Here is a 27,619-nt window from a genome sequence, read left to right on the forward strand (position 1 = left end):
CTAATAGCTAAGGTCTTAGATTCGTACTCTGGCCTACTGGTTAAGGTCTTAACTCTTACTCTGGCCTAATAGCTAAGGTCTTAACTCTTACTCTGGCCTACTGGTTAAGGTCTTAACTCTTACTCTGGCCTAATAGCTAAGGTCTTAGACTCGTGCTCTGGCCTAATAGCTAAGGTCTTAACACTTACTCTGGCCTAATAGCTAAGGTATTAGACTCATACTCTGGCCTAATGGTTAAGGTCTTAACTCTTACTCTGGCCTAATAGCTAAGGTCTTAGACTCGTACTCTGGCCTAATAGTTAAGGTCTTAACTCTTACTCTGGCCTACTGGTTAACGTCTTAACTCTTACTCTGGCCTAATAGCTAATGTCTAAGACTTGTACTCTGGCCTAATAGCTAAGGTCTTAGACTCGTACTCTGGCCTACTGGTTAAGGTCTTAACTCTTACTCTAGCCTAATAGCTAAGTTCTTAACTCTTACTCTGGCCTACTGGTTAAGGTCTTAACTCTAACTCTGGCCTAATAGCTAAGGTCTTAGACTCATACTCTGGCCTACTGGTTAAGGTCTTAACTCTAACTCTGGCCTAATAGCTAAGGTCTTAGACTCGTACTCTGGCCTAATAGCTAAGGTCTTAGACTCGTACTCTGGCCTACAGGTTGAGGTCTTAACTCTTACTCTGGCCTACTGGTTAAGGTCTTAACTCTTACTCTGGCCTAATAGCTAAGGTCTTAGACTCGTACTCTGGCCTACAGGTTAAGGTCTTAACTCTTACTCTGGCCTACTGGTTACAGTCTTAACTCTTACTCTGGCCTAATAGCTAAGGTCTTAGACTCATACTCTGGCCTACTGGTTAAGGTCTTAACTCTTACTCTGGCCTAATAGCTAAGGTCTTAACTCTTACTCTGGCCTAATAGCTAAGGTCTTAGACTCGTACTCTGGCCTAATAGTTAAGGTCTTAACTCTTACTCTGGCCTACTGGTTAAGGTCTTAACTCTTACTCTGGCCTAATAGCTAAGGTCTAAGACTCGTACTCTGGCCTAATAGCTAAGGTCTTAGACTCGTACTCTGGCCTACTGGTTAAGGTCTTAACTCTTACTCTGGCCTAATAGCTAAGGTCTTAACTCTTACTCTGGCCTACTGGTTAAGGTCTTAACTCTAACTCTGGCCTAATAGCTAAGGTCTTAGACTCATACTCTGGCCTAATAGCTAAGGTCTTAACTCTTACTCTGGCCTAATAGCTAAGGTCTTAGACTCGTACTCTGGCCTAATGGTTAAGGTCTTAACTCTTACTCTGGTCTACTGGTTAAGGTCTTAACTCTTACTCTGGCCTAATAGCTAAGGTCTTAGACTCATACTCTGGCCTAATAGCTAAGGTCTTAGACTCATACTCTGGCCTACTGGTTAAGGTCTTAACTCTAACTCTGGCCTAATAGCTAAGGTCTTAGACTCGTACTCTGGCCTAATAGCTAAGGTCTTAGACTCGTACTCTGGCCTAATGGTTAAGGTCTTAACTCTTACTCTGGTCTACTGGTTAAGGTCCTAACTCTTACTCTGGCCTAATAGCTGAGGTCTTAGACTCGTACCCTGGCCTAATAGCTAAGTTCTTAGACTCGTACTCTGGCCTACAGGTTGAGGTCTTAACTCTTACTCTGGCCTACTGGTTAAGGTCTTAACTCTTACTCTGGCCTAATAGCTAAGGTCTTAGACTCGTACTCTGGCCTACTGGTTAAGGTCTTAACTCTTACTCTGGCCTAACAGCTAAGGTCTTATTTCTTACTCTGGCCTAATAGCTAAGGTTTTAGACTCGCACTCTGGCCTAATGTTTATGGTCTTAACTCTTACACTGGCCTACTGGTTAAGGTCTTAACTCTTACTCTGGCGTAATAGCTAAGGTCTTAGACTCGTACTCTGGCCTAATAGCTAAGGTCTTAGATTCGTACTCTGGCCTACTGGTTAAGGTCTTAACTCTTACTCTGGCCTAATAGCTAAGGTCTTAACTCTTACTCTGGCCTACTGGTTAAGGTCTTAACTCTTACTCTGGCCTAATAGCTAAGGTCTTAGACTCGTGCTCTGGCCTAATAGCTAAGGTCTTAACACTTACTCTGGCCTAATAGCTAAGGTATTAGACTCATACTCTGGCCTAATGGTTAAGGTCTTAACTCTTACTCTGGCCTACTGGTTAAGGTCTTAACTCTTACTCTGGCCTAGTAGCTAAGGTCTTAGACTCGTACTCTGGCCTAATGGTTAAGGTCTTAACTCTTACTCTGGCCTACTGGTTAAGGTCTTAACTCTTAATCTGGCCTAATAGCTAAGGTCTTAACTCTTACTCTGGCCTAATAGCAAAGGTCTTAGACTCGTAATCTGGCCTAATGGTTAAGGTCTTAACTCTTACTCTGGCCTAATAGCTAAGGTCTTAGACTCGTACTATGGCCTACAGGTTAAGGTCTTAACTCTTACTCTGGCCTAATGTTTAAGGTCTTAACTCTTACTCTGGCCTAATAGCTAAGGTCTTAGACTCGTACTCTGGCCTACTGGTTAAGGTCTTAACTCTTACTCTGGCCTAATAGCTAAGGTCTTAACTCTTACTCTGGCCTAATAGCTAAGGTCTTAGACTCGTACTCTGGCCTAATGGTTAAGGTCTTAACTCTTTCTCTGGCCTACTGGTTAAGGTCTTAACTCTTACTCTGGCCTAATAGCTAAGGTCTTAGACTCGTACTCTGGCCTAATAGCTAAGTTCTTAGACTGGTACTCTGGCCTAATAGCTAAGGTCTTAGACTTGTACTCTGGCCTAATGGTTAAGGTCTTAACTCGTACTCTGGCCAAATAGCTAAGGTCTTAACTCTTACTCTGGCCTAATAGCTAAGGTCTTAGACTCGTACTCTGGCCTAATGGTTAAGGTCTTAACTCTTACTCTGGCCTAATAGCTAAGGTCTTAGACTCTTACTATGGCCTAATGGTGAAGGTCTTAACTCTTACTCTGGCCTACTGGTTAAGGTCTTAATTCTTACTCTGGCCTAATAGCTAAGGTCTTAGACTCGTACTCTGGCCGAATGATTAAGGTCTTAACTCTTACTCTGGCCTAATAGCTAAGGTCTTAGACTCACACTCTGGCCTAATAGCTAAGGTCTTAGACTCGTACTCTGGCCTAATGGTTAAGGTCTTAACTCTTACTCTGACCTACTGGTTAAGGTCTTAACTCTTACTCTGGCCTAATAGCTAAGGTCTTAGACTCGTACTCTGGCCTAATAGCTAAGGTCTTAGACTCGTACTCTGGCCTACAGGTTGAGGTCTTAACTCTTACTCTGGCCTACTGGTTAAGGTCTTAACTCTTACTCTGGCCTAACAGCTAAGGTCTTAACTCTTACTCTGGCCTAATAGCTAAGGTCTTAGACTCGTACTCTGGCCTAATGTTTATGGTCTTAATTCTTACACTGGCCTACTGGTTAAGGTCTTAACCCTTACTCTGGCCTAATAGCTAAGGTCTTAGACTCGTACTCTGGCCTAATAGTTAAGGTCTTAACTCTTACTCTGGCCTACTGGTTAAGGTCTTAACTCTTACTCTGGCCTAATAGCTAAGGTCTAAGACTCGTACTCTGGCCTAATAGCTAAGGTCTTAGACTCGTACTCTGGCCTACAGGTTAAGGTCTTAACTCTTACTCTGGCCTACTGGTTACCGTCTTAACTCTTACTCTGGCCTAATAGCTAAGGTCTTAGACTCATACTCTGGCCTACTGGTTAAGGTCTTAACTCTTACTCTGGCCTAAAAGCTAAGGTCTTAACTCTTACTCTGTCCTAATAGCTAAGGTCTTAGACTCGTACTCTGGCCTAATAGTTAAGGTCTTAACTCTTACTCTGGCCTACTGGTTAACGTCTTAACTCTTACTCTGGCCTAATAGCTAAGGTCTAAGACTCGTACTCTGGCCTAATAGCTAAGGTCTTAGACTCGTACTCTGGCCTACTGGTTAAGGTCTTAACTCTTACTCTAGCCTAATAGCTAAGTTCTTAACTCTTACTCTGGCCTACTGGTTAAGGTCTTAACTCTAACTCTGGCCTAATAGCTAAGGTCTTAGACTCATACTCTGGCCTAATAGCTAAGGTCTTAACTCTTAATCTGGCCTAATAGCTAAGGTCTTAGACTCGTACTCTGGCCTAATGGTTAAGGTCTTAACTCTTACTCTGGCCTACTGGTTAAGGTCGTAACTCTTACTCTGGCCTAATAGCGAAGGTCTTAGACTCATACTCTGGCCTAATGGTTAAGGTTTTAACTCTTACTCTGGCCTACTGGTTAAGGTCTTAACTCTTACTCTGGCCTAATAGCTAAGGTCTTAGACTCGTACTCTGGCCTAATAGCTAAGGTCTTAGACTCGTACTCTGGCCTAATGGTTAAGGTCTTAACTCTTACTCTGACCTACTGGTTAAGGTCTTAACTCTTACTCTGGCCTAATAGCTAAGGTCTTAGACTCGTACTCTGGCCTAATAGCTAAGGTCTTAGACTCGTACTCTGGCCTAATAGCTAAGGTCTTAGACTCGTACTCTGGCCTACAGGTTGAGGTCTTAACTCTTACTCTGGCCTACTGGTTAAGGACTTAACTCTTACTCTGGCCTAATAGCTAAGGTCTTAGACTTGTACTCTAGCCTACTGGGTAAGGTCTTAACTCTTACTCTGGCCTAACAGCTAAGGTCTTAACTCTTACTCTGGCCTAATAGCTAAGGTCTTAGACTCGTACTCTGGCCTAATGTTTATGGTCTTAATTCTTACACTGGCCTACTGGTTAAGGTCTTAACCCTTACTCTGGCCTAATAGCTAAGGTCTTAGACTCGTACTCTGGCCTAATAGTTAAGGTCTTAACTCTTACTCTGGCCTACTGGTTAAGGTCTTAACTCTTACTCTGGCCTAATAGCTAAGGTCTAAGACTCGTACTCTGGCCTAATAGATAAGGTCTTAGACTCGTACTCTGGCCTACAGGTTAAGGTCTTAACTCTTACTCTGGCCTACTGGTTACGGTCTTAACTCTTACTCTGGCCTAATAGCTAATGTCTTAGACTCATACTCTGGCCTACTGGTTAAGGTCTTAACTCTTACTCTGGCCTAATAGCTAAGGTCTTAGACTCGTACTCTGGCCTAATAGTTAAGGTCTTAACTCTTACTCTGGCCTACTGGTTAAGGTCTTAACTCTTACTCTGGCCTAATAGCTAAGGTCTAAGACTCGTACTCTGGCCTAATAGCTAAGGTCTTAGACTCGTACTCTGGCCTACTGGTTAAGGTCTTAACTCTTACTCTGGCCTAACAGCTAAGGTCTTATTTCTTACTCTGGCCTAATAGCTAAGGTTTTAGACTCGCACTCTGGCCTAATGTTTATGGTCTTAACTCTTACACTGGCCTACTGGTTAAGGTCTTAACTCTTACTCTGGCGTAATAGCTAAGGTCTTAGACTCGTACTCTGGCCTAATAGCTAAGGTCTTAGATTCGTACTCTGGCCTACTGGTTAAGGTCTTAACTCTTACTCTGGCCTAATAGCTAAGGTCTTAACTCTTACTCTGGCCTACTGGTTAAGGTCTTAACTCTTACTCTGGCCTAATAGCTAAGGTCTTAGACTCGTGCTCTGGCCTAATAGCTAAGGTCTTAACACTTACTCTGGCCTAATAGCTAAGGTATTAGACTCATACTCTGGCCTAATGGTTAAGGTCTTAACTCTTACTCTGGCCTACTGGTTAAGGTCTTAACTCTTACTCTGGCCTAGTAGCTAAGGTCTTAGACTCGTACTCTGGCCTAATGGTTAAGGTCTTAACTCTTACTCTGGCCTACTGGTTAAGGTCTTAACTCTTAATCTGGCCTAATAGCTAAGGTCTTAACTCTTACTCTGGCCTAATAGCAAAGGTCTTAGACTCGTAATCTGGCCTAATGGTTAAGGTCTTAACTCTTACTCTGGCCTAATAGCTAAGGTCTTAGACTCGTACTATGGCCTACAGGTTAAGGTCTTAACTCTTACTCTGGCCTAATGTTTAAGGTCTTAACTCTTACTCTGGCCTAATAGCTAAGGTCTTAGACTCGTACTCTGGCCTACTGGTTAAGGTCTTAACTCTTACTCTGGCCTAATAGCTAAGGTCTTAACTCTTACTCTGGCCTAATAGCTAAGGTCTTAGACTCGTACTCTGGCCTAATGGTTAAGGTCTTAACTCTTTCTCTGGCCTACTGGTTAAGGTCTTAACTCTTACTCTGGCCTAATAGCTAAGGTCTTAGACTCGTACTCTGGCCTAATAGCTAAGTTCTTAGACTGGTACTCTGGCCTAATAGCTAAGGTCTTAGACTTGTACTCTGGCCTAATGGTTAAGGTCTTAACTCGTACTCTGGCCAAATAGCTAAGGTCTTAACTCTTACTCTGGCCTAATAGCTAAGGTCTTAGACTCGTACTCTGGCCTAATGGTTAAGGTCTTAACTCTTACTCTGGCCTAATAGCTAAGGTCTTAGACTCTTACTATGGCCTAATGGTTAAGGTCTTAACTCTTACTCTGGCCTACTGGTTAAGGTCTTAATTCTTACTCTGGCCTAATAGCTAAGGTCTTAGACTCGTACTCTGGCCGAATGGTTAAGGTCTTAACTCTTACTCTGGCCTAATAGCTAAGGTCTTAGACTCACACTCTGGCCTAATAGCTAAGGTCTTAGACTCGTACTCTGGCCTAATGGTTAAGGTCTTAACTCTTACTCTGACCTACTGGTTAAGGTCTTAACTCTTACTCTGGCCTAATAGCTAAGGTCTTAGACTCGTACTCTGGCCTAATAGCTAAGGTCTTAGACTCGTACTCTGGCCTACAGGTTGAGGTCTTAACTCTTACTCTGGCCTACTGGTTAAGGTCTTAACTCTTACTCTGGCCTAATAGCTAAGGTCTTAGACTTGTACTCTGGTCTACTGGTTAAGGTCTTAACTCTTACTCTGGCCTAACAGCTAAGGTCTTAACTCTTACTCTGGCCTAATAGCTAAGGTCTTAGACTCGTACTCTGGCCTAATGTTTATGGTCTTAATTCTTACACTGGCCTACTGGTTAAGGTCTTAACCCTTACTCTGGCCTAATAGCTAAGGTCTTAGACTCGTACTCTGGCCTAATAGTTAAGGTCTTAACTCTTACTCTGGCCTACTGGTTAAGGTCTTAACTCTTACTCTGGCCTAATAGCTAAGGTCTAAGACTCGTACTCTGGCCTAATAGCTAAGGTCTTAGACTCGTACTCTGGCCTACAGGTTAAGGTCTTAACTCTTACTCTGGCCTACTGGTTACCGTCTTAACTCTTACTCTGGCCTAATAGCTAAGGTCTTAGACTCATACTCTGGCCTACTGGTTAAGGTCTTAACTCTTACTCTGGCCTAATAGCTAAGGTCTTAACTCTTACTCTGGCCTAATAGCTAAGGTCTTAGACTCGTACTCTGGCCTAATAGTTAAGGTCTTAACTCTTACTCTGGCCTACTGGTTAACGTCTTAACTCTTACTCTGGCCTAATAGCTAAGGTCTAAGACTCGTACTCTGGCCTAATAGCTAAGGTCTTAGACTCGTACTCTGGCCTACTGGTTAAGGTCTTAACTCTTACTCTAGCCTAATAGCTAAGTTCTTAACTCTTACTCTGGCCTACTGGTTAAGGTCTTAACTCTAACTCTGGCCTAATAGCTAAGGTCTTAGACTCATACTCTGGCCTAATAGCTAAGGTCTTAACTCTTAATCTGGCCTAATAGCTAAGGTCTTAGACTCGTACTCTGGCCTAATGGTTAAGGTCTTAACTCTTACTCTGGCCTACTGGTTAAGGTCGTAACTCTTACTCTGGCCTAATAGCGAAGGTCTTAGACTCATACTCTGGCCTAATGGTTAAGGTTTTAACTCTTACTCTGGCCTACTGGTTAAGGTCTTAACTCTTACTCTGGCCTAATAGCTAAGGTCTTAGACTCGTACTCTGGCCTAATAGCTAAGGTCTTAGACTCGTACTCTGGCCTAATGGTTAAGGTCTTAACTCTTACTCTGACCTACTGGTTAAGGTCTTAACTCTTACTCTGGCCTAATAGCTAAGGTCTTAGACTCGTACTCTGGCCTAATAGCTAAGGTCTTAGACTCGTACTCTGGCCTAATAGCTAAGGTCTTAGACTCGTACTCTGGCCTACAGGTTGAGGTCTTAACTCTTACTCTGGCCTACTGGTTAAGGACTTAACTCTTACTCTGGCCTAATAGCTAAGGTCTTAGACTTGTACTCTAGCCTACTGGGTAAGGTCTTAACTCTTACTCTGGCCTAACAGCTAAGGTCTTAACTCTTACTCTGGCCTAATAGCTAAGGTCTTAGACTCGTACTCTGGCCTAATGTTTATGGTCTTAATTCTTACACTGGCCTACTGGTTAAGGTCTTAACCCTTACTCTGGCCTAATAGCTAAGGTCTTAGACTCGTACTCTGGCCTAATAGTTAAGGTCTTAACTCTTACTCTGGCCTACTGGTTAAGGTCTTAACTCTTACTCTGGCCTAATAGCTAAGGTCTAAGACTCGTACTCTGGCCTAATAGCTAAGGTCTTAGACTCGTACTCTGGCCTACAGGTTAAGGTCTTAACTCTTACTCTGGCCTACTGGTTACGGTCTTAACTCTTACTCTGGCCTAATAGCTAATGTCTTAGACTCATACTCTGGCCTACTGGTTAAGGTCTTAACTCTTACTCTGGCCTAATAGCTAAGGTCTTAGACTCGTACTCTGGCCTAATAGTTAAGGTCTTAACTCTTACTCTGGCCTACTGGTTAAGGTCTTAACTCTTACTCTGGCCTAATAGCTAAGGTCTAAGACTCGTACTCTGGCCTAATAGCTAAGGTCTTAGACTCGTACTCTGGCCTACTGGTTAAGGTCTTAACTCTTACTCTGGCCTAATAGCTAAGGTCTTAACTCTTACTCTGGCCTACTGGTTAAGGTCTTAACTCTAACTCTGGTCTAATAGCTAAGGTCTTAGACTCATACTCTGGCCTAATAGCTAAGGTCTTAACTCTTAATCTGGCCTAATAGCTAAGGTCTTAGACTCGTACTCTGGCCTAATAGCTAAGGTCTTAGACTTGTACTCTGGCCTAATGGTTAAGGTCTTAACTCTTACTCTGGCCTACTGGTTAAGGTCGTAACTCTAACTCTGGCCTAATAGCTAAGGTCTTAGACTTGTACTCTGGCCTAATAGCTAAGGTCTTAGACTTGTACTCTGGCCTAATGGTTAAGGTCTTAACTCTTACTCTGGTCTACTGGTTAAGGTCTTAACTCTTACTCTGGCCTATTAGCTAAGGTCTTAGACTCGTACTCTGGCCTAATAGCTAAGGTCTTAGACTCATACTCTGGCCTACTGGTTAAGGTCTTAACTCTAACTCTGGCCTAATAGCTAAGGTCTTAGACTCGTACTCTGGCCTAATAGCTAAGGTCTTAGACTCGTACTCTGGCCTACAGGTTGAGGTCTTAACTCTTACTCTGGCCTACTGGTTAAGGTCTTAACTCTTACTCTGGCCTAATAGCTAAGGTCTTAGACTCGTACTCTGGCCTACAGGTTAAGGTCTTAACTCTTACTCTGGCCTACTGGTTACGGTCTTAACTCTTACTCTGGCCTAATAGCTAAGGTCTTAGACTCATACTCTGGCCTACTGGTTAAGGTCTTAACTCTTACTCTGGCCTAATCGCTAAGGTCTTAACTCTTACTCTGGCCTAATAGCTAAGGTCTTAGACTCGTACTCTGGCCTAATAGTTAAGGTCTTAACTCTTACTCTGGCCTACTGGTTAAGGTCTTAACTCTTACTCTGGCCTAATAGCTAAGGTCTAAGACTCGTACTCTGGCCTAATAGCTAAGGTCTTAGACTCGTACTCTGGCCTACTGGTTAAGGTCTTAATTCTTACTCTGGCCTAATAGCTAATGTCTTAACTCTTACTCTGGCCTACAGGTTAAGGTCTTAACTCTAACTCTGGCCTAATAGCTAAGGTCTTAGACTCATACTCTGGCCTAATAGCTAAGGTCTTAACTCTAACTCTGGCCTAATAGCTAAGGTCTTAGACTCTTACTCTGGCCTAATAGCTAAGGTCTTAGACTCGTACTCGGGCCTAATGGTTAAGGTCTTAACTCTTACTCTGGTCTACTGGTTAAGGTCTTAACTCTTACTCTGGCCTAATAGCTAAGGTCTTAGACTCGTACTCTGGCCTAATAGCTAAGGTCTTAGACTCATACTCTGGCCTACTGGTTAAGGTCTTAACTCTAACTCTGGCCTAATAGCTAAGGTCTTAGACTCGTACTCTGGCCTAATAGCTAAGGTCTTAGACTCGTACTCTGGCCTAATGGTTAAGGTCTTAACTCTTACTCTGGTCTACTGGTTAAGGTCCTAACTCTTACTCTGGCCTAATAGCTGAGGTCTTAGACTCGTACCCTGGCCTAATAGCTAAGTTCTTAGACTCGAACTCTGGCCTACAGGTTGAGGTCTTAACTCTTACTCTGGCCTACTGGTTAAGGTCTTAACTCTTACTCTGGCCTAATAGCTAAGGTCTTAGACTCGTACTCTGGCCTACTGGTTAAGGTCTTAACTCTTACTCTGGCCTAACAGCTAAGGTCTTATTTCTTACTCTGGCTTAATAGCTAAGGTTTTAGACTCGCACTCTGGCCTAATGTTTATGGTCTTAACTCTTACACTGGCCTACTGGTTAAGGTCTTAACCCTTACTCTGGCCTAATAGCTAAGGTCTTAGACTCGTACTCTGGCCTACAGGTTAAGGTCTTAACTCTTACTCTGGCCTACTGGTTAAGGTCTTAACTCTTACTCTGGCCTAATAGCTAAGGTCTTAGACTTATACTCTGGCCTACTGGTTAAGGTCTTAACTCTTACTCTGGCCTAATAGCTAAGGTCTTAACTCTTACTCTGGCCTAATAGCTAAGGTCTTAGACTCGTACTCTGGCCAAATAGTTAAGGTCTTAACTCTTACTCTGGCCTACTGGTTAAGGGCTTAACTCTTACTCTGGCCTAATAGCTAAGGTCTTTGACTCGTACTCTGGCCTAATAGCTAAGGTCTTAGATTCGTACTCTGGCCTACTGGTTAAGGTCTTAACTCTTACTCTGGCCTAATAGCTAAGGTCTTAACTCTTACTCTGGCCTACTGGTTAAGGTCTTAACTCTTACTCTGGCCTAATAGCTAAGGTCTTAGACTTGTGCTCTGGCCTAATAGCTAAGGTCTTAACACTTACTCTGGCCTAATAGCTAAGGTCTTAGACTCATACTCTGGCCTAATGGTTAAGGTCTTAACTCTTACTCTGGCCTACTGGTTAAGGTCTTAACTCTTACTCTGGCCTAATAGCTAAGGTCTTAGACTTGTACTCTGGCCTAATGGTTAAGGTCTTAACTCTTACTCTGGCATACTGGTTAAGGTCTTAACTCTTAATCTGGCCTAATAGCTAAGGTCTTAACTCTTACTCTGGCCTAATAGCAAAGGTCTTAGACTCGTAATCTGGCCTAATGGTTAAGGTCTTAACTCTTACTCTGGCCTAATAGCTAAGGTCTTAACTCTTAATCTGGCCTAATAGCTAAGGTCTTAGACTCGTACTATGGCCTACAGGTTAAGGTCTTAACTCTTACTCTGGCCTAATGTTTAAGGTCTTAACTCTTACTCTGGCCTAATAGCTAAGGTCTTAGACTCGTACTCTGGCCTACTGGTTAAGGTCTTAACTCTTACTCTAGCCTAATAGCTAAGGTTCTAACTCTTACTCTGGCCTAATAGCTAAGGTCTTAGACTCGTACTCTGGCCTAATGGTTAAGGTCTTAACTCTTTCTCTGGGCTACTGGTTAAGGTCTTAACTCTTACTCTGGCCTAATGGTTAAGGTCTTAATTCTTACTCTGGCCTAATAGCTAAGGTCTTAGACTCGTACTCTGGCCGAATGGTTAAGGTCTTAACTCTTACTCTGTCCTAATAGCTAAGGTCCTAGACTCACACTCTGGCCTAATAGCTAAGGTCTTAGACTCGTACTCTGGCCTAATGGTTAAGGTCTTAACTCTTACTCTGACCTACTGGTTAAGGTCTTAACTCTTACTCTGGCCTAATAGCTAAGGTCTTAGACTCGTACTCTGGCCTAATAGCTAAGGTCTTAGACTTTTACTCTGGCCTACAGGTTGAGGTCTTAACTCTTACTCTGGCCTACTGGTTAAGGTCTTAACTCTTACTCTGGCCTAATAGCTAAGGTCTTAGACTTGTACTCTGGCCTACTGGTTAAGGTCTTAACTCTTACTCTGGCCTAACAGCTAAGGTCTTAACTCTTACTCTGGCCTAATAGCTAAGGTCTTAGACTCGTACTCTGGCCTAATGTTTATGGTCTTAATTCTTACACTGGCCTACTGGTTAAGGTCTTAACCCTTACTCTGGCCTAATAGCTAAGGTCTTAACTCTTACTCTGGCCTAATAGCTAAGGTCTTAGACTCGTACTCTGGCCTAATAGCTAAGGTCTTAGACTTTTACTCTGGCCTACAGGTTAAGGTCTTAACTCTTACTCTGGCCTACTGGTTACGGTCTTAACTCTTACTCTGGCCTAATAGCTAAGGTCTTAGACTCATACTCTGGCCTACTGGTTAAGGTCTTAACTCTTACTCTGGCCTAATAGCTAAGGTCTTAACTCTTACTCTGGCCTAATAGCTAAGGTCTTAGACTCGTACTCTGGCCTAATAGTTAAGGTCTTAACTCTTACTCTGGCCTACTGGTTAAGGTCTTAACTCTTACTCTGGCCTAATAGCTAAGGTCTAAGACTCGTACTCTGGCCTAATAGCTAAGGTCTTAGACTCGTACTCTGGCCTACTGGTTAAGGTCTTAACTCTTACTCTAGCCTAATAGCTAAGGTCTAAACTCTTACTCTGGCCTACTGGTTAAGGTCTTAACTCTAACTCTGGCCTACTAGCTAAGGTCTTAGACTCATACTCTGGCCTCATAGCTAAGGTCTTAACTCTTAATCTGGCCTAATAGCTAAGGTCTTAGACTCGTACTCTGGCCTAATGGTTAAGGTCTTAACTCTTACTCTGGCCTACTGGTTAAGGTCGTAACTCTTACTCTGGCCTAATAGCTAAGGTCTTAGACTCATACTCTGGCCTAATGGTTAAGGTCTTAACTCTTACTCTGGTCTACTGGTTAAGGTCTTAACACTTACTCTGGCCTAATAGCTAGGGTCTTAGACTCGTACTCTGGCCTAATAGCTAAGGTCTTAGACTTGTACTCTGGCCTAATGGTTAAGGTCTTAACTCTTACTCTGGCCTACTGGTTAAGGTCATAACTCTTACTCTGGCCTAATAGCTAAGGTCTTAGACTCGTACTCTGGCCTAATAGCTAAGGTCTTAGACTTGTACTCTGGCCTAATGGTTAAGGTCTTAACTCTTACTCTGGTCTACTGGTTAAGGTCTTAACTCTTACTCTGGCCTAATAGCTAAGGTCTTAGACTCGTACTCTGGCCTAATAGCTAAGGTCTTAGACTCATACTCTGGCCTACTGGTTAAGGTCTTAACTCTAACTCTGGCCTAATAGCTAAGGTCTTAGACTCGTACTCTGGCCTAATAGCTAAGGTCTTAGACTTGTACTCTGGCCTAATGGTTAAGGTCTTAACTCTTACTCTGGCCTACTGGTTAAGGTCGTAACTCTTACTCTGGCCTAATAGCTAAGGTCTTAGACTCGTACTCTGGCCTAATAGCTAAGGTCTTAGACTCGTACTCTGGCCTAATGGTTAAGGTCTTAACTCTTTCTCTGGCCTACTGGTTAAGGTCTTAACTCTTACTCTGGCCTAATGGTTAAGGTCTTAATTCTTACTCTGGCCTAATAGCTAAGGTCTTAGACTCGTACTCTGGCCGAATGGTTAAGGTCTTAACTCTTACTCTGTCCTAATAGCTAAGGTCCTAGACTCACACTCTGGCCTAATAGCTAAGGTCTTAGACTCGTACTCTGGCCTAATGGTTAAGGTCTTAACTCTTACTCTGACCTACTGGTTAAGGTCTTAACTCTTACTCTGGCCTAATAGCTAAGGTCTTAGACTCGTCCTCTGGCCTAATAGCTAAGGTCTTAGACTTTTACTCTGGCCTACAAGTTGAGGTCTTAACTCTTACTCTGGCCTACTGGTTAAGGTCTTAACTCTTACTCTGGCCTAATAGCTAAGGTCTTAGACTTGTACTCTGGCCTACTGGTTAAGGTCTTAACTCTTACTCTGGCCTAACAGCTAAGGTCTTAACTCTTACTCTGGCCTAATAGCTAAGGTCTTAGACTCGTACTCTGGCCTAATGTTTATGGTCTTAATTCTTACACTGGCCTACTGGTTAAGGTCTTAACCCTTACTCTGGCCTAATAGCTAAGGTCTTAGACTCGTACTCTGGCCTAATAGTTAAGGTCTTAACTCATACTCTGGCCTACTGGTTAAGGTCTTAACTCTTACTCTGGCCTAATAGCTAAGGTCTAAGACTCGTACTCTGGCCTAATAGCTAAGGTCTTAGACTCGTACTCTGGCCTACAGGTTAAGGTCTTAACTCTTACTCTGGCCTACTGGTTACGGTCTTAACTCTTACTCTGGCCTAATAGCTAAGGTCTTAGACTCATACTCTGGCCTACTGGTTAAGGTCTTAACTCTTACTCTGGCCTAATAGCTAAGGTCTTAACTCTTACTCTGGCCTAATAGCTAAGTTCTTAGACTCGTACTCTGGCCTAATAGTTAAGGTCTTAACTCTTACTCTGGCCTACTGGTTAAGGTCTTAACTCTTACTCTGGCCTAATAGCTAAGGTCTAAGACTCGTACTCTGGCCTAATAGCTAAGGTCTTAGACTCGTACTCTGGCCTACTGGTTGAGGTCTTAACTCTTACTCTAGCCTAATAGCTAAGGTCTAAACTCTTACTCTGGCCTACTGGTTAAGGTCTTAACTCTAACTCTGGCCTACTAGCTAAGGTCTTAGACTCATACTCTGGCCTAATAGCTAAGGTCTTAACTCTTAATCTGGCCTAATAGCTAAGGTCTTAGACTCGTACTCTGGCCTAATGGTTAAGGTCTTAACTCTTACTCTGGCCTACTGGTTAAGGTCGTAACTCTTACTCTGGCCTAATAGCTAAGGTCTTAGACACGTACTCTGGCCTAATGGTTAAGGTCTTAACTCTTACTCTGGTCTACTGGTTAAGGTCTTAACTCTTACTCTGGCCTAATAGCTAGGGTCTTAGACTCGTACGCTGGCCTAATAGCTAAGGTCTTAGACTTGTACTCTGGCCTAATGGTTAAGGTCTTAACTCTTACTCTGGCCTACTGGTTAAGGTCATAACTCTTACTCTGGCCTAATAGCTAAGGTCTTAGACTCGTACTCTGGCCTAATAGCTAAGGTCTTAGACTTGTACTCTGGCCTAATGGTTAAGGTCTTAACTCTTACTCTGGTCTACTGGTTAAGGTCTTAACTCTTACTCTGGCCTAATAGCTAAGGTCTTAGACTCGTACTCTGGCCTAATAGCTAAGGTCTTAGACTCATACTCTGGCCTACTGGTTAAGGTCTTAACTCTAACTCTGGCCTAATAGCTAAGGTCTTAGACTCGTACTCTGGCCTAATAGCTAAGGTCTTAGACTTGTACTCTGGCCTAATGGTTAAGGTCTTAACTCTTACTCTGGCCTACTGGTTAAGGTCGTAACTCTTACTCTGGCCTAATAGCTAAGGTCTTAGACTCGTACTCTGGCCTAATAGCTAAGGTCTTAGACTTGTACTCTGGCCTAATGGTTAAGGTCTTAACTCTTACTCTGGTCTACTGGTTAAGGTCTTAACTCTTACTCTGGCCTAATAGCTAAGGTCTTAGACTCGTACTCTGGCCTAATAGCTAAGGTCTTAGACTCATACTCTGGCCTACTGGTTAAGGTCTTAACTCTAACTCTGGCCTAATAGCTAAGGTCTTAGACTCGTACTCTGGCCTAATAGCTAAGGTCTTAGACTCGTACTCTGGCCTACAGGTTGAGGTCTTAACTCTTACTCTGGCCTACTGGTTAAGGTTTTAACTCTTACTCTGGCCTAATAGCTAAGGTCTTAGACTCGTACTCTGGCCTACAGGTTAAGGTCTTAACTCTTACTCTGGCCTACTGGTTACGGTCTTAACTCTTACTCTGGCCTAATAGCTAAGGTCTTAGACTCATACTCTGGCCTACTGGTTAAGGTCTTAACTCTTACTCTGGCCTAATAGCTAAGGTCTTAACTCTTACTCTGGCCTAATAGCTAAGGTCTTAGACTCGTACTCTGGCCTAATAGTTAAGGTCTTAACTCTTACTCTGGCCTACTGGTTAAGGTCTTAACTCTTACTCTGGCCTGATAGCTAAGGTCTAAGACTCGTACTCTGGCCTAATAGCTAAGGTCTTAGACTCGTACTCTGGCCTACTGGTTAAGGTCTTAACTCTTACTCTGGCCTAATAGCTAAGGTCTTAACTCTTACTCTGGCCTACTGGTTAAGGTCTTAACTCTAACTCTGGCCTAATAGCTAAGGTCTTAGACTCATACTCTGGCCTAATAGCTAAGGTCTTAACTCATACTCTGGCCTAATAGCTAAGGTCTTAACTCTTAATCTGGCCTAATAGCTAAGGTCTTAGACTCGTACTCTGGCCTAATGGTTAAGGTCTTAACTCTTACTCTGGCCTACTGGTTAAGGTCGTAACTCTCACTCTGGCCTAATAGCTAAGGTCTTAGACTCGTACTCTGGCCTAATGGTTAAGGTCTTAACTCTTACTCTGGTCTACTGGTTAAGGTCTTAACTCTTACTCTGGCCTAATAGCTAGGGTCTTAGACTCGTACTCTGGCCTAATGGTTAAGGTCTTAACTCTTACTCTGGCCTACTGGTTAAGGTCGTAACTCTTACTCTGGCCTAATAGCTAAGGTCTTAGACTCGTACTCTGGCCTAATAGCTAAGGTCTTAGACTTGTACTCTGGCCTAATGGTTAAGGTCTTAACTCTTACTCTGGTCTACTGGTTAAGGTCTTAACTCTTACTCTGGCCTAATAGCTAAGGTCTTATACTCGTACTCTGGCCTAATAGCTAAGGTCTTAGACTCATACTCTGGCCTACTGGTTAAGGTCTTAACTCTAACTCTGGCCTAATAGCTAAGGTCTTAGACTCGTACTCTGGCCTAATAGCTAAGGTCTTAGACTCGTACTCTGGCCTACAGGTTGAGGTCTTAACTCTTACTCTGGCCTACTGGTTAAGGTTTTAACTCTTACTCTGGCCTAATAGCTAAGGTCTTAGACTCGTACTCTGGCCTACAGGTTAAGGTCTTAACTCTTACTCTGGCATACTGGTTACGGTCTTAACTCTTACTCTGGCCTAATAGCTAAGGTCTTAGACTCATAATCTGGCCTACTGGTTAAGGTCTTAACTCTTACTCTGGCCTAATAGCTAAGGTCTTAACTCTTACTCTGGCCTAATAGCTAAGGTCTTAGACTCATACTCTGGCCTAATAGTTAAGGTCTTAACTCTTACTCTGGCCTACTGGTTAAGGTCTTAACTCTTACTCTGGCCTAATAGCTAAGGTCTAAGACTCGTACTCTGGCCTAATAGCTAAGGTCTTAGACTCGTACTCTGGCCTACTGGTTAAGGTCTTAACTCTTACTCTGGCCTAATAGCTAAGGTCTTAACTCTTACTCTGGCCTACTGGTTAAGGTCTTAACTCTAACTCTGGCCTAATAGCTAAGGTCTTAGACTCATACTCTGGCCTAATAGCTAAGGTCTTAACTCATACTCTGGCCTAATGGTTAAGGTCTTAACTCTTACTCTGGCCTACTGGTTAAGGTCGTAACTCTTACTCTGGCCTAATAGCTAAGGTCTTAGACTCGTACTCTGGCCTAATGGTTAAGGTCTTAACTCTTACTCTGGTCTACTGGTTAAGGTCTTATCTCTTACTCTGGCCTAATAGCTAGGGTCTTAGACTCGTACTCTGGCCTAATAGCTAAGGTCTTAGACTTGTACTCTGGCCTACTGGTTAAGGTCTTAACTCTTACTCTGGCCTAATAGCTAAGGTCTTAACTCTTACTCTGGCCTACTGGTTAAGGTCTTAACTCTAACTCTGGTCTAATAGCTAAGGTCTTAGACTCATACTCTGGCCTAATAGCTAAGGTCTTAACTCTTAATCTGGCCTAATAGCTAAGGTCTTAGACTCGTACTCTGGCCTAATAGCTAAGGTCTTAGACTTGTACTCTGGCCTAATGGTTAAGGTCTTAACTCTTACTCTGGCCTACTGGTTAAGGTCGTAACTCTAACTCTGGCCTAATAGCTAAGGTCTTAGACTCGTACTCTGGCCTAATAGCTAAGGTCTTAGACTTGTACTCTGGCCTAATGGTTAAGGTCTTAACTCTTACTCTGGTCTACTGGTTAAGGTCTTAACTCTTACTCTGGCCTAATAGCTAAGGTCTTAGACTCGTACTCTGGCCTAATAGCTAAGGTCTTAGACTCATACTCTGGCCTACTGGTTAAGGTCTTAACTCTAACTCTGGCCTAATAGCTAAGGTCTTAGACTCGTACTCTGGCCTAATAGCTAAGGTCTTAGACTCGTACTCTGGCCTACAGGTTGAGGTCTTAACTCTTACTCTGGCCTACTGGTTAAGGTCTTAACTCTTACTCTGGCCTAATAGCTAACGTCTTAGACTCGTACTCTGGCCTACAGGTTAAGGTCTTAACTCTTACTCTGGCCTACTGGTTACGGTCTTAACTCTTACTCTGGCCTAATAGCTAAGGTCTTAGACTCATACTCTGGCCTACTGGTTAAGGTCTTAACTCTTACTCTGGCCTAATCGCTAAGGTCTTAACTCTTACTCTGGCCTAATAGCTAAGGTCTTAGACTCGTACTCTGGCCTAATAGTTAAGGTCTTAACTCTTACTCTGGCCTACTGGTTAAGGTCTTAACTCTTACTCTGGCCTAATGGTTAAGGTCTTAACTCTTACTCTGGTCTACTGGTTAAGGTCTTAACTCTTACTCTGGCCTAATAGCTAAGGTCTTAGACTCGTACTCTGGCCTAATAGCTAAGGTCTTAGACTCATACTCTGGCCTACTGGTTAAGGTCTTAACTCTAACTCTGGCCTAATAGCTAAGGTCTTAGACTCGTACTCTGGCCTAATAGCTAAGGTCTTAGACTCGTACTCTGGCCTAATGGTTAAGGTCTTAACTCTTACTCTGGTCTACTGGTTAAGGTCCTAACTCTTACTCTGGCCTAATAGCTGAGGTCTTAGACTCGTACCCTGGCCTAATAGCTAAGTTCTTAGACTCGAACTCTGGCCTACAGGTTGAGGTCTTAACTCTTACTCTGGCCTACTGGTTAAGGTCTTAACTCTTACTCTGGCCTAATAGCTAAGGTCTTAGACTCGTACTCTGGCCTACTGGTTAAGGTCTTAACTCTTACTCTGGCCTAACAGCTAAGGTCTTATTTCTTACTCTGGCTTAATAGCTAAGGTTTTAGACTCGCACTCTGGCCTAATGTTTATGGTCTTAACTCTTACACTGGCCTACTGGTTAAGGTCTTAACCCTTACTCTGGCCTAATAGCTAAGGTCTTAGACTCGTACTCTGGCCTACAGGTTAAGGTCTTAACTCTTACTCTGGCCTACTGGTTAAGGTCTTAACTCTTACTCTGGCCTAATAGCTAAGGTCTTAGACTTATACTCTGGCCTACTGGTTAAGGTCTTAACTCTTACTCTGGCCTAATAGCTAAGGTCTTAACTCTTACTCTGGCCTAATAGCTAAGGTCTTAGACTCGTACTCTGGCCAAATAGTTAAGGTCTTAACTCTTACTCTGGCCTACTGGTTAAGGGCTTAACTCTTACTCTGGCCTAATAGCTAAGGTCTTTGACTCGTACTCTGGCCTAATAGCTAAGGTCTTAGATTCGTACTCTGGCCTACTGGTTAAGGTCTTAACTCTTACTCTGGCCTAATAGCTAAGGTCTTAACTCTTACTCTGGCCTACTGGTTAAGGTCTTAACTCTTACTCTGGCCTAATAGCTAAGGTCTTAGACTTGTGCTCTGGCCTAATAGCTAAGGTCTTAACACTTACTCTGGCCTAATAGCTAAGGTCTTAGACTCATACTCTGGCCTAATGGTTAAGGTCTTAACTCTTACTCTGGCCTACTGGTTAAGGTCTTAACTCTTACTCTGGCCTAATAGCTAAGGTCTTAGACTCGTACTCTGGCCTAATGGTTAAGGTCTTAACTCTTACTCTGGCATACTGGTTAAGGTCTTAACTCTTAATCTGGCCTAATAGCTAAGGTCTTAACTCTTACTCTGGCCTAATAGCAAAGGTCTTAGACTCGTAATCTGGCCTAATGGTTAAGGTCTTAACTCTTACTCTGGCCTAATAGCTAAGGTCTTAACTCTTAATCTGGCCTAATAGCTAAGGTCTTAGACTCGTACTATGGCCTACAGGTTAAGGTCTTAACTCTTACTCTGGCCTAATGTTTAAGGTCTTAACTCTTACTCTGGCCTAATAGCTAAGGTCTTAGACTCGTACTCTGGCCTACTGGTTAAGGTCTTAACTCTTACTCTAGCCTAATAGCTAAGGTTCTAACTCTTACTCTGGCCTAATAGCTAAGGTCTTAGACTCGTACTCTGGCCTAATGGTTAAGGTCTTAACTCTTTCTCTGGCCTACTGGTTAAGGTCTTAACTCTTACTCTGGCCTAATGGTTAAGGTCTTAATTCTTACTCTGGCCTAATAGCTAAGGTCTTAGACTCGTACTCTGGCCGAATGGTTAAGGTCTTAACTCTTACTCTGTCCTAATAGCGAAGGTCCTAGACTCACACTCTGGCCTAATAGCTAAGGTCTTAGACTCGTACTCTGGCCTAATGGTTAAGGTCTTAACTCTTACTCTGGCCTACTGGTTAAGGTCTTAACTCTTACTCTGGCCTAATAGCTAAGGTCTTAGACTCGTACTCTGGCCTAATAGCTAAGGTCTTAGACTTTTACTCTGGCCTACAGGTTGAGGTCTTAACTCTTACTCTGGCCTACTGGTTAAGGTCTTAACTCTTACTCTGGCCTAATAGCTAAGGTCTTAGACTTGTACTCTGGCCTACTGGTTAAGGTCTTAACTCTTACTCTGGCCTAACAGCTAAGGTCTTAACTCTTACTCTGGCCTAATAGCTAAGGTCTTAGACTCGTACTCTGGCCTAATGTTTATGGTCTTAATTCTTACACTGGCCTACTGGTTAAGGTCTTAACCCTTACTCTGGCCTAATAGCTAAGGTCTTAGACTCGTACTCTGGCCTAATAGTTAAGGTCTTAACTCTTACTCTGGCCTACTGGTTAAGGTCTTAACTCTTACTCTGGCCTAATAGCTAAGGTCTAAGACTCGTACTCTGGCCTAATAGCTAAGGTCTTAGACTCGTACTCTGGCCTACAGGTTAAGGTCTTAACTCTTACTCTGGCCTACTGGTTACGGTCTTAACTCTTACTCTGGCCTAATAGCTAAGGTCTTAGACTCATACTCTGGCCTACTGGTTAAGGTCTTAACTCTTACTCTGGCCTAATAGCTAAGGTCTTAACTCTTACTCTGGCCTAATAGCTAAGGTCTTAGACTCGTACTCTGGCCTAATAGTTAAGGTCTTAACTCTTACTCTGGCCTACTGGTTAAGGTCTTAACTCTTACTCTGGCCTAATAGCTAAGGTCTAAGACTCGTACTCTGGCATAATAGCTAAGGTCTTAGACTCGTACTCTGGCCTACTGGTTAAGGTCTTAACTCTTACTCTAGCCTAATAGCTAAGGTCTAAACTCTTACTCTGGCCTACTGGTTAAGGTCTTAACTCTAACTCTGGCCTACTAGCTAAGGTCTTAGACTCATACTCTGGCCTAATAGCTAAGGTCTTAACTCTTAATCTGGCCTAATAGCTAAGGTCTTAGACTCGTACTCTGGCCTAATGGTTAAGGTCTTAACTCTTACTCTGGCCTACTGGTTAAGGTCGTAACTCTTACTCTGGCCTAATAGCTAAGGTCTTAGACTCATACTCTGGCCTAATGGTTAAGGTCTTAACTCTTACTCTGGTCTACTGGTTAAGGTCTTAACTCTTACTCTGGCCTAATAGCTAGGGTCTTAGACTCGTACTCTGGCCTAATAGCTAAGGTCTTAGACTTGTACTCTGGCCTAATGGTTAAGGTCTTAACTCTTACTCTGGCCTACTGGTTAAGGTCATAACTCTTACTCTGGCCTAATAGCTAAGGTCTTAGACTCGTACTCTGGCCTAATAGCTAAGGTCTTAGACTTGTACTCTGGCCTAATGGTTAAGGTCTTAACTCTTACTCTGGTCTACTGGTTAAGGTCTTAACTCTTACTCTGGCCTAATAGCTAAGGTCTTAGACTCGTACTCTGGCCTAATAGCTAAGGTCTTAGACTCATACTCTGGCCTACTGGTTAAGGTCTTAACTCTAACTCTGGCCTAATAGCTAAGGTCTTAGACTCGTACTCTGGCCTAATAGCTAAGGTCTTAGACTTGTACTCTGGCCTAATGGTTAAGGTCTTAACTCTTACTCTGGCCTACTGGTTAAGGTCGTAACTCTTACTCTGGCCTAATAGCTAAGGTCTTAGACTCGTACTCTGGCCTAATAGCTAAGGTCTTAGACTCGTACTCTGGCCTAATGGTTAAGGTCTTAACTCTTTCTCTGGCCTACTGGTTAAGGTCTTAACTCTTACTCTGGCCTAATGGTTAAGGTCTTAATTCTTACTCTGGCCTAATAGCTAAGGTCTTAGACTCGTACTCTGGCCGAATGGTTAAGGTCTTAACTCTTACTCTGTCCTAATAGCTAAGGTCCTAGACTCACACTCTGGCCTAATAGCTAAGGTCTTAGACTCGTACTCTGGCCTAATGGTTAAGGTCTTAACTCTTACTCTGACCTACTGGTTAAGGTCTTAACTCTTACTCTGGCCTAATAGCTAAGGTCTTAGACTCGTCCTCTGGCCTAATAGCTAAGGTCTTAGACTTTTACTCTGGCCTACAAGTTGAGGTCTTAACTCTTACTCTGGCCTACTGGTTAAGGTCTTAACTCTTACTCTGGCCTAATAGCTAAGGTCTTAGACTTGTACTCTGGCCTACTGGTTAAGGTCTTAACTCTTACTCTGGCCTAACAGCTAAGGTCTTAACTCTTACTCTGGCCTAACAGCTAAGGTCTTAGACTCGTACTCTGGCCTAATGTTTATGGTCTTAATTCTTACACTGGCCTACTGGTTAAGGTCTTAACCCTTACTCTGGCCTAATAGCTAAGGTCTTAGACTCGTACTCTGGCCTAATAGTTAAGGTCTTAACTCTTACTCTGGTCTACTGGTTAAGGTCTTAACTCTTACTCTGGCCTAATAGCTAAGGTCTTAGACTCGCACTCTGGCCTAATAGCTAAGGTCTTAAACTCATACTCTGGCCTACTGGTTAAGGTCTTAACTCTTACTCTGGCCTAATAGCTAAGGTCTTAACTCTTACTCTGGCCTAATAGCTAAGGTCTTAGACTCGTACTCTGGCCTAATAGTTAAGGTCTTAACTCTTACTCTGGCCTACTGGTTAACGTCTTAACTCTTACTCTGGCCTAATAGCTAAGGTCTAAGACTCGTACTCTGGCCTAATAGCTAAGGTCTTAGACTCGTACTCTGGCCTACTGGTTAAGGTCTTAACTCTTACTCTAGCCTAATAGCTAAGTTCTTAACTCTTACTCTGGCCTACTGGTTAAGGTCTTAACTCTAACTCTGGCCTAATAGCTAAGGTCTTAGACTCATACTCTGGCCTAATAGCTAAGGTCTTAACTCTTAATCTGGCCTAATAGCTATGGTCTTAGACTCGTACTCTGGCCTAATGGTTAAGGTCTTAACTCTTACTCTGGCCTACTGGTTAAGGTCGTAACTCTTACTCTGGCCTAATAGCGAAGGTCTTAGACTCATACTCTGGCCTAATGGTTAAGGTTTTAACTCTTACTCTGGCCTACTGGTTAAGGTCTTAACTCTTACTCTGGCCTAATAGCTAAGGTCTTAGACTCGTACTCTGGCCTAATAGCTAAGGTCTTAGACTCGTACTCTGGCCTAATGGTTAAGGTCTTAACTCTTACTCTGACCTACTGGTTAAGGTCTTAACTCTTACTCTGGCCTTATAGCTAAGGTCTTAGACTCGTACTCTGGCCTAATAGCTAAGGTCTTAGACTCGTACTCTGGCCTAATAGCTAAGGTCTTAGACTCGTACTCTGGCCTACAGGTTGAGGTCTTAACTCTTACTCTGGCCTACTGGTTAAGGACTTAACTCTTACTCTGGCCTAATAGCTAAGGTCTTAGACTTGTACTCTAGCCTACTGGGTAAGGTCTTAACTCTTACTCTGGCCTAACAGCTAAGGTCTTAACTCTTACTCTGGCCTAATAGCTAAGGTCTTAGACTCGTACTCTGGCCTAATGTTTATGGTCTTAATTCTTACACTGGCCTACTGGTTAAGGTCTTAACCCTTACTCTGGCCTAATAGCTAAGGTCTTAGACTCGTACTCTGGCCTAATAGTTAAGGTCTTAACTCTTACTCTGGCCTACTGGTTAAGGTCTTAACTCTTACTCTGGCCTAATAGCTAAGGTCTAAGACTCGTACTCTGGCCTAATAGCTAAGGTCTTAGACTCGTACTCTGGCCTACAGGTTAAGGTCTTAACTCTTACTCTGGCCTACTGGTTACGGTCTTAACTCTTACTCTGGCCTAATAGCTAATGTCTTAGACTCATACTCTGGCCTACTGGTTAAGGTCTTAACTCTTACTCTGGCCTAATAGCTAAGGTCTTAGACTCGTACTCTGGCCTAATAGTTAAGGTCTTAACTCTTACTCTGGCCTACTGGTTAAGGTCTTAACTCTTACTCTGGCCTAATAGCTAAGGTCTAAGACTCGTACTCTGGCCTAATAGCTAAGGTCTTAGACTCGTACTCTGGCCTACTGGTTAAGGTCTTAACTCTTACTCTGGCCTAATAGCTAAGGTCTTAACTCTTACTCTGGCCTACTGGTTAAGGTCTTAACTCTAACTCTGGTCTAATAGCTAAGGTCTTAGACTCATACTCTGGCCTAATAGCTAAGGTCTTAACTCTTAATCTGGCCTAATAGCTAAGGTCTTAGACTCGTACTCTGGCCTAATAGCTAAGGTCTTAGACTTGTACTCTGGCCTAATGGTTAAGGTCTTAACTCTTACTCTGGCCTACTGGTTAAGGTCGTAACTCTAACTCTGGCCTAATAGCTAAGGTCTTAGACTCGTACACTGGCCTAATAGCTAAGGTCTTAGACTTGTACTCTGGCCTAATGGTTAAGGTCTTAACTCTTACTCTGGTCTACTGGTTAAGGTCTTAACTCTTACTCTGGCCTAATAGCTAAGGTCTTAGACTCGTACTCTGGCCTAATAGCTAAGGTCTTAGACTCATACTCTGGCCTACTGGTTAAGGTCTTAACTCTAACTCTGGCCTAATAGCTAAGGTCTTAGACTCGTACTCTGGCCTAATAGCTAAGGTCTTAGACTCGTACTCTGGCCTACAGGTTGAGGTCTTAACTCTTACTCTGGCCTACTGGTTAAGGTCTTAACTCTTACTCTGGCCTAATAGCTAAGGTCTTAGACTCGTACTCTGGCCTACAGGTTAAGGTCTTAACTCTTACTCTGGCCTACTGGTTACGGTCTTAACTCTTACTCTGGCCTAATAGCTAAGGTCTTAGACTCATACTCTGGCCTACTGGTTAAGGTCTTAACTCTTACTCTGGCCTAATCGCTAAGGTCTTAACTCTTACTCTGGCCTAATAGCTAAGGTCTTAGACTCGTACTCTGGCCTAATAGTTAAGGTCTTAACTCTTACTCTGGCCTACTGGTTAAGGTCTTAACTCTTACTCTGGCCTAATAGCTAAGGTCTTAACTCTTACTCTGGCCTAATAGCTAAGGTCTTAGACTCGTACTCTGGCCTACTGGTTAAGGTCTTAACTCTTACTCTGGCCTAATAGCTAAGTTCTTAACTCTTACTCTGGCCTAATAGCTAACGTCTTAGATTCGTACTCTGGCCTAATGGTTAAGATCTTAACTCTTACTCTGGCCTAATAGCTAAGGTCTAAGACTCATACTCTGGCCTAATAGCTAAGGTCTTAACTCTAACTCTGGCCTAATAGCTAAGGTCTTAGACTCTTACTCTGGCCTAATAGCTAAGGTCTTAGACTCGTACTCGGGCCTAATGGTTAAGGTCTTAACTCTTACTCTGGTCTACTGGTTAAGGTCTTAACTCTTACTCTGGCCTAAAAGCTAAGGTCTTAGACTCGTACTCTGGCCTAATAGCTAAGGTCTTAGACTCATACTCTGGCCTACTGGTTAAGGTCTTAACTCTAACTCTGGCCTAATAGCTAAGGTCTTAGACTCGTACTCTGGCCTAATAGCTAAGGTCTTAGACTCGTACTCTGGCCTAATGGTTAAGGTCTTAACTCTTACTCTGGTCTACTGGTTAAGGTCCTAACTCTTACTCTGGCCTAATAGCTGAGGTCTTAGACTCGTACCCTGGCCTAATAGCTAAGTTCTTAGACTCGAACTCTGGCCTACAGGTTGAGGTCTTAACTCTTACTCTGGCCTACTGGTTAAGGTCTTAACTCTTACTCTGGCCTAATAGCTAAGGTCTTAGACTCGTACTCTGGCCTACTGGTTAAGGTCTTAACTCTTACTCTGGCCTAACAGCTAAGGTCTTATTTCTTACTCTGGCTTAATAGCTAAGGTTTTAGACTCGCACTCTGGCCTAATGTTTATGGTCTTAACTCTTACACTGGCCTACTGGTTAAGGTCTTAACCCTTACTCTGGCCTAATAGCTAAGGTCTTAGACTCGTACTCTGGCCTACAGGTTAAGGTCTTAACTCTTACTCTGGCCTACTGGTTAAGGTCTTAACTCTTACTCTGGCCTAATAGCTAAGGTCTTAGACTTATACTCTGGCCTACTGGTTAAGGTCTTAACTCTTACTCTGGCCTAATAGCTATGGTCTTAACTCTTACTCTGGCCTAATAGCTAAGGTCTTAGACTCGTACTCTGGCCTAATGGTTAAGGTCTTAACTCTTACTCTGGCCTACTGGTTAAGGTCTTAACTCTTACTCTGGCCTAATAGCTAAGGTCTTAGACTCGTACTCTGGCCTAATGGTTAAGGTCTTAACTCTTACTCTGGCATACTGGTTAAGGTCTTAACTCTTAATCTGGCCTAATAGCTAAGGTCTTAACTCTTACTCTGGCCTAATAGCAAAGGTCTTAGACTCGTAATCTGGCCTAATGGTTAAGGTCTTAACTCTTACTCTGGCCTAATAGCTAAGGTCTTAACTCTTAATCTGGCCTAATAGCTAAGGTCTTAGACTCGTACTATGGCCTAGAGGTTAAGGTCTTAACTCTTACTCTGGCCTAATGTTTAAGGTCTTAACTCTTACTCTGGCCTAATAGCTAAGGTCTTAGACTCGTACTCTGGCCTACTGGTTAAGGTCTTAACTCTTACTCTAGCCTAATAGCTAAGGTTCTAACTCTTACTCTGGCCTAATAGCTAAGGTCTTAGACTCGTACTCTGGCCTAATGGTTAAGGTCTTAACTCTTTCTCTGGCCTACTGGTTAAGGTCTTAACTCTTACTCTGGCCTAATGGTTAAGGTCTTAATTCTTACTCTGGCC

The sequence above is a fragment of the Triturus cristatus genome, chromosome 1_2 (genome assembly GCF_964204655.1).
Source record: "Triturus cristatus chromosome 1_2, aTriCri1.1, whole genome shotgun sequence".
Lineage (NCBI taxonomy): Eukaryota > Metazoa > Chordata > Amphibia > Caudata > Salamandridae > Triturus > Triturus cristatus.